At 47.5% G+C, this 7,707-nt stretch overlaps 1 pseudogene; it reads right to left on the reverse strand.

The window, feature by feature from the left end:
* Positions 1-634: 634 nt before the first annotated feature.
* On the reverse strand, positions 635-1,724 carry LOC116152033 (ferritin light chain-like; annotated as a pseudogene).
* Positions 1,725-7,707: the final 5,983 nt, after the last annotated feature.

The raw sequence follows: 7,707 nt of genomic DNA on the forward strand, positions 1-7,707 counted from the left end.
AAGACATGGAAAGAACCTAAATGTCCATCAACATATGACTGAATAAAGAAGTTGTGACTTACTTCTAATACATAGAATATGGAAAGGGATAAACAGTAACTTTAGGGTGGAGAAACACAACTGACATGACGTTAACCAAGTGATGAAAGTTAGCATCACCAGCAAGGCTGGTCTCACGTACCCCCCTGAGATGATGAGGTTAGAAGGGCTCCTTGTCTTTGTGGTGCACTCCCTCAAATCTGTGACCTCAATACAGCACAAGAAATCATCAGCCAAATTCAAACAGCCTGCAAAATAACTGGCCCGTACTCTTCAAAAATGACACGGTCATGCAGGACAAGAAAAGGCTGAGGAACTGTCACAGATTACAGAGAAGCTGGAGGAGACATGGTGAGTATACGCCATGGGATGGTCCTGGACTGGACTCTGGAACAGAGAAAGGAAGTCTGTAGTTTAGTTAATAGTATTACATCCATGTTAATTGATTAGTTTTTGTTTATTTGTTTGTTTTTGTTTTGTTTGTTGCAAAAAGCTTTATTGTTTCCATTTGGTCCAAAGCTTGGGAGAGGGTTCCAGGACGGTTAAAAATCTGTCTAGTGACAGCAGGGAGAGGCTTCAAGCAAAAGTCCTAACACCAGGGGGGCTCCACAAAGTCCGCTGGGTTGCAGAGGCTCCTAGTTGTGCTTGAGGGTGGGCCTTTCCAAGAGGTACTCGCCCAGCCCAGCCTGGGGACCATCCAGCCTGCGGAGGTGAGTCAGGTGATTGCCCATCTTTATGATGAGTTTCACCTCCTCATCCAGAGAGTGGTTCTCCAGGAAGTCACAGAGATGTGAGTCTGCGTGGGCAGAGCCCAGGGTATGCAGATCCAAAAGGGCCTGGTTTAGGTTCTTCTCCATGACAGTGGCAGCTTCCATAGCATCCTGGTTTTTACCCGACTCATCTCGAGATGGCACCTGCATGTCCTGGAAGAGAGCACAGCCGCTGCGCTGGTTTCACATTTTCAAGAGACGCTAGGTGTCCTCAAGCTTCTCCAAGCGCTCCAGAGCCACATTGTCGCGGTGGAAATAGAAGCCCAGAGACAGGTAGGTGTCAGAATCCTGCAGAAGTATGTTGACATGCAGTTGACGGTGGTGGAATAATTCTGACAAATCTGGGAGCTCACGGCAGGTGGGTAATAAGGAGTTAAGCTCAAAAAATCGTGTTGGCTGGTCCCAGAGGCTGAGGATAGCAGAGTGGCTGGTTCTGAAGGTTGCAATTAGAAAAAAGTTGAGGGTGGTCAGAGGCTGGAGCAAGGGGCGTCCCTGGGTCTGTTCCAGCCAAACAGTGTTGAAGCAACAGACAGATCCACGGGATCGCCGAACACACTGCCAGTTTCTTAGTTTTGATTACTGTACTGTGGTTATGTAAGACATTAATATTAGTTGAGGCTGGATGAAAGGTATATGAAAACTTTGTGCTATCTTTGAATTCTTCTCTAAATCTAAAATTATTTAAAATTAAAAAAATTAAATGCATGGTTGTGTATATACACATGGTTATACATATGTGTGTATATACATACATCATTTATACCACAAGTTATAGTAGAAATCAAGTTAGCACATCCTCAGTGCTTTCCTTTCTACCCACACTTCAGCACAGGAGCAGAGGAATGACTGTCTACACGCACCTTCCTCACTCTCTATATTCTCAGGTTTGGCCTCTCTGGGCCTCAGTGACTCCATCTGTAAAGTGGGAGGTTAGGTTGTGGATCTGTAAGTCCTTCTCAGATTGAGATATCAAACTCTGAGGATGCTGTCCTCATTTGTTGGATGATAATCGTATCTCAAGCCACTGAGGCCAACTAAACACTTGTTCTGCTTCCTGCATGGTAGGATTGCAGAGTAGGAGACAGTCCTAACAACTATAAAAACAGCTAACTCTTTGCTGTGTGCTGGGCACTATTCTGAGCCCTGACTAAACCCTCAGCAGAACTATCGGTATCAGCATCCCCTCTTTACAGATGAGAAAGCTGAGGCCCTGAGAGGTGAAGTGTGCTGCTCGGGGGTATGCTGCTCAGGAGGGGCACAGCACTTGAGCTCTGTGTGATCCTATAAGTGGTCCCATGCTGGAAGGAGCAGGATGGAGGCCCTGGAGATGTTGATGAAGCCCGGATAAAGGCAGGGACAGAGCCTGCCTCCTCTCCCCAATTGGGAACAGTGCTGCTGGCTGGTGCCTGCCCCTCTGTACCCAGGCCCCCCAGGGGCCACGTTCTCAGCCCCAGGCCCAGGTCCTGGCACAGGAAATTGGGGGAGGGAACACTTTAGTGACTTGCTGACTCCAGAATCGATTTCCTTTCAGCTGCCTCCCCGGGAACAAGGGGACTATCTCTCTCTCTACCTCCTTTCTAACTCCTCCCAGCCCAGCTCTTTATGGATGGTGTGGGCTCACAGGTGCCTGTATTTCACTTATTTTGTTTCCTCTATTGGTTTTACAAAATTTACCAAGTGGTAAATACTCATCATAAAAATATTCAAAGAGCACAGACATATAATGGAAGAAGTGAAGCACCCACTTCCTCCTTCCCCCAGGCCTCCGTGGCCTTCCCCTAATCCCACTCCCTAGGGGCAGTTGCCATGAGCTGGCATTTTCTGAAGATGTGGCACTAAACTTTGTTTACACTAAAAATAGGCCCCATGAGAACCAGGACTGTGTCTGTCTTGCTCCTTGTTGTTCTGTGGACTTAAAGCCGACTGTCTGATACTTCTCCAGCGAAGATGGGTTTTACTCGGGATCAGCAAAGCATTGCAATTCGGGGTCTGCAACCATGGTGAGTCATGCACAGGTCCTCGAGTGGAAAGAGAACGTGCACACTTTTATAGAGAGGAAAGGAAGCTGGGAGGGCTAAACAAAGAGTCCATGGCTTTTCATTGGTGGAGTCCTTGCCAAGAAAGAAAAAGAGTCTTCCTTCTTCCTACTGGACTCTGCTATGGCTGCAAGGCATCAGAGCTCCCCTCTTTGGTTTCCCAACTCTATTTAAATGGAGTTTCTGTCTATTAATTTTTTTACAGTTCCCAGAAGAGGGCTTGGGTAGGTGGCCAGTCATATTTGTTGAATGCTAGATGAATAAATGATTGGTTTCATAACTTTTTCCCCCTAAGAAACAGAGCTATTGACCTACTTCATTCTTCTTTAGGGATCACTGGGCAGTCCATGATCCATAAGTACCATAAGGTATTTAACCATCTCCTTATTAATAAACACTTGCGTATTTTTGTAGCGTTCCTCTTACAAACATGATGCAGTGAGCCCTCTTTGACAGGTATCTTATTAGGCACGAGTGGCTACTTCATAAGGGAGATTCTCTGGTGTGGAAGTGCTGCATCAAAGGGTATGTTTAAAATCTGCCCTAGAGATATGAAAGGGTCTGTGGGAGCTGGACAGAGGGTGTGGGGCTGTTGCTGGGGGAGAGTAGCCACAGGTTCTGTGAGGCCACGAGTGCTTTCTGATGGGATTAAATTGGCATCTCCTGCTCAGGCTTTGGTTGGGCTTATAAAGAGAGCAATTTCCTTTTTTAGGGTCTTGGCCAATGAAACTCACTCTGGCGACCTGCAGGTGGCTTGAGGTGGCAGACAAGGGTGTCTCTACCCGGGCATTTAGGACTCTTTATTGGAACTCTTACTTTAAGTGCTTGGTTTTCAAAATACCTTTACTAGATCGGCTTCTCTGGACCTTCCAATTCCCATGATGCAGTCTGGAAAGCTAACTCTACCCTCATTTCACAGAAGAGGTAAATGACAGCCTGAGTCACATGCTCCCCAGCAGGAGTAAAGGCAACTGTGTTTACCGACTACTGAGAGGAGAATCGGAAATTATTGTTTTCCTGGGGTGATTTTTTAAAGGGGGAGGATGTCCTTAAGTATTTAGTAGGTGCCTTGTCTTGGGAGGAAAATAGAGTGAAACCAATCTGGTGTCAAATCTGTAATGAGGTCTGTTGGCCCCCAAATGAGAATCTCCAAATAGCTCCTCTGAAGAGAGCACACAGATGGAGAAGAGATTTCAGAAAATAGAAACCAGGCTGCAGAGACACCAGTAAGAAATGAATGTCCTCTGAGTCTTTTCAGCTTGGATCTTAGGGCAGTTAAAGTATTGTCTCATGTAAAGAGATGGCTGATGATTTTTAAAGTATTTAATTTTGTCAGGGTTGGTTCACAGTTCAGTTAACTGTCCTCATCAGAGGGTTTGATAACAAGGTCAACATCAATGGCAACAAAACGGCCTGAAATGGACACCATTTTTGACTGAAGTCCCTGGGGAGCCCCTCCCACTCCTTTCATTCAAGAGGAACTCCTCAGAGTTGACCAGGGCTTTTACAGGAGTGATCAGCAAAGATCACCGCTCGCTGAGCTGGTAGCTGCTTAGTCTGGAGCTGCTGACAGCCTTCTAGCCACTGTACAGGGACAGGCTCCTTGAGGATGAAGTCAGTGTGCTAAGAAACTGGCTGAGAGATGAAGGAACATAGCCCCTGGATCCAGCTGTTCCTGAAGCAAATCAGTCTTGGACTTTCCAACTAACAGAATGAATAAATCCCCTTTTTGTTTTATCTAGTTTGGTCTCCATCACTGAAGGACTTATTAAGATTTATCTTAGGACACAAACTGTTAAGCACAAGTATTATAATAATTACTAATTATTATTTTACCAATAATTTTTAAATGAGGGTGTAATTTATACACAGTAAAATTCAAGTCCTAAGTTCCTGGGTCATTGAGTGTTGACAAATGCGTGCACACCCCTATTAAGACATAGAACAATTTCATCACCCCTGGAAGATCCCTTGCGTCCCTTCCTGGTCCATCCGTCTTCATCTCCCACCTCAGGGACAACAGCTATTTGGAAGTCTTTCACTGTAGATTCATCCTGCCCGTTTTAGACCTTCCTCTCAATGAAATCAGCAGTATGTGCTCGTTCGTGTCTGGCTTCTCACTCAACGTGAAGCTTTCAGATTCATCTACAATCTTGCAAATAACACCCAAAGTATTTGCACCCTCCTGCTATGCCAAGCTCTGTGTTCAGCGCTTTCTGTTCTTTATCATAATATCTTTGCATAATCTCACAGTGTGTGTTTATCATCCCCATTTTGCAGCTGAGGAAACTGAGGCTTAGGTTCAGTTACGTGCTCGGATCTTAATGCGGGTCAGCAGATCAGTCACAATTTGATCTCTGGTGCCTGGCTGCAGAGCAGGAGGCGCAGAGATCCTGGCGCTGTGTCTCCTGCCCAAGGCCGGTCACATGCCGCTGGAAACAGGTCATTAACCATCTCGCCCACGTCCCTCTTTGGCCTCCCAGCTGCTCCTTCCCATTCTGTGCTTGCTCTCCTTGGCCTTGGGCTGAGACCTCATCTTCTGCTCCACTCGCGGGGGAGGGGTCACCTTCACCCACCCTGATGTGAGTGAGCTTTGGGGAGGGAGAGCCCAGGGTGCGGAGGGCTCTGCTGTCCCGGTGAATTACTGCGCCGTCTGCGTCCTCTGAGTGATGAGTGTGTGCGAAGCCTGACCCATAAATACGGTTACATTTCTGGGCCTGTCCACGGAAAGATTATCTACGGCTATAAAAAGGGGAAGGTGAAGTTGGAAAGAAACAACTGCCACCCAGATAACCCAAATTAAATAAAAGCCTTTCCATCTAAGGTGACACCCGATTCAGAATGGAATTTTTTGGAAGTGTGCAGAGCTGTTAGTCATGACTCACAGATACGCCCCAGAGCTGTGAGGGCTACTTCCGGGGCCCCGCGCACCAGCCGAGCATCCCTCCGAGCCACCAAGGGTTTGCTGGGAGGCCGGGTGTTACTCAGCCCGCACAACTGCCACAAAACCGCGGCTCCTGGTGCTGCCCGCTTCCTGCCACCCTCTCCAGACCCTTCAGCCTAGACTCCTTGAGATCAGGGACCTGAAAGGATCATTCGGGTTCTCTGGGAAGGGGGTGGGTTAGAGAAGAGAGCAGGCAGCTGTGGGCAGGTTGACCACCTGGCTCTGAGGGCACGTGGATTGGCTATCCTGTGGGGCGAGGGCAGAGGCAAGGAACTGGCATGCAGCTTCCGGTCTGCACATAACGATTTGCAGGACCAACTGGGCTATTTCTGCAGGTTCACCGGCAATTTCGGTTGCTCAGTAAACACAGCCTGTGAGTCAGGAGTCAGTGAACCATGGGCTCAGACCCGTATTAAGATCATGCTTGGACAGTAGCTGGCAGTCAGGAAACCAACTGTATCACTTTTGATTAGCACACCACAAAGCTTCCAAGTTTGCCGGGGCCACTGCATTCTTTTCCAGAATTCATGCTGCAACTGATTGTGGTCTAAAAACAAATAAGCCCTGGGCTTTTGCAAAGAAAGAAAAATATTCTGTATTTGAGGATATCCCCCACCCCAACACACACACCCAGCCCAGCCTTGGATCCCCCTTCCAATCCATATGAAGATCTCCCCACCTTGCTCCCTGCCCTCTGCCCTCCCCTTTTCTTGCTTCACTAGGGCTCATCCTCCTCTTTCTGAGCCTGGCTTCATTTCCACAGCCGCTTTCTCCAGGCTTGAACTCCCAAGTGCCGACACCGGTGCACACGCTTCCTTCTACATTCTTTAAAAGCAGCAACAACCATGATAGTAGCAACAATAATAACGATACTTACCATTCAGCAGCCACTTGCTACACCATGTTAAGCACTGTGTTAAGTACCTTATAAGCACGATTTCACGTAATTCCAAACCAGTTCTTGGGGTCTGGTGCTACAAACATTACTCCCACCTTGCTAGTAAGGAAATGAGGATTTGAGAAGCACACTCACTTGGCTGAATTCTCCACGGCAGTGACTGGTAATCTTGAGCTTGGACCGAGGGTGTCTGGCTCCAGAACCCAGGTTCTTTACATCTGTGCATTACTGTTTTAAAGAGTAACATGTGATCTTCAACAGCATTCTTCAAATCTTGGCTTGTGACCCAGAAAGTCATTTTAGTGAGTCATACACTCTTAAAAACAGTCAACACTAGGCTCCAGTTGGGAACCTCAAAGTGCATCATCCATATTAAGGACAAGTATGACTTCTTGACACTTTATTTCAATTCCACACGAACATGTATGCACATACCTGTTTACAGTGTAAATTGTACTTAAGTTTGGTCACAACTGAAAACAGTCTGGGCTATGAGGTCCCTCTGGGAACACGCTGGTTGGGTTTTGTCCTCTCTTTTTCCTATTTTTCCTAATTATGATCATTTTTAACGGTAGTGATTTCTCCTGACTCTGATGGATGCGAAATTGCTTAGCAAATTCTAAAATGTGACACATCAGCAACATCCAGGTTAATTTTTACTCTTGCTGAGTGGTTTTGTTCACGTATCCAGGGGCAGGGGGAGGGGGAGGGGTCATGGGACCGTCATCACAGGCTCCGAGGGAGTTTCTCATCTCACTGCCTGTGGCTGCTGCCACCTGTCAGCCCTCAGGGCACCATTTCCTCCAATGAGAAGCTCCATGCCCAGAGGTTAGTGCTTAGGTGACAGGGATAGAAAAGCTCCTGGTCCTTTGGGAAGCGTTTCCAGGAGGATTTGGCCCTGTCAGCCTTTTTCCAGACATCCGAGGGCTAGCCAGGGCTGGAGCAAAGGTGCCCATCCCAGCAGCTGGCTCTCAGCTCCCTGGGGAGACTGGGGCAGAGTCCGCTGGCTCACCACCCCTC

This window comes from Camelus dromedarius, chromosome 9 (assembly GCF_036321535.1).
Source record: "Camelus dromedarius isolate mCamDro1 chromosome 9, mCamDro1.pat, whole genome shotgun sequence".
In the NCBI taxonomy this organism is placed as follows: Eukaryota; Metazoa; Chordata; class Mammalia; order Artiodactyla; family Camelidae; genus Camelus; species Camelus dromedarius.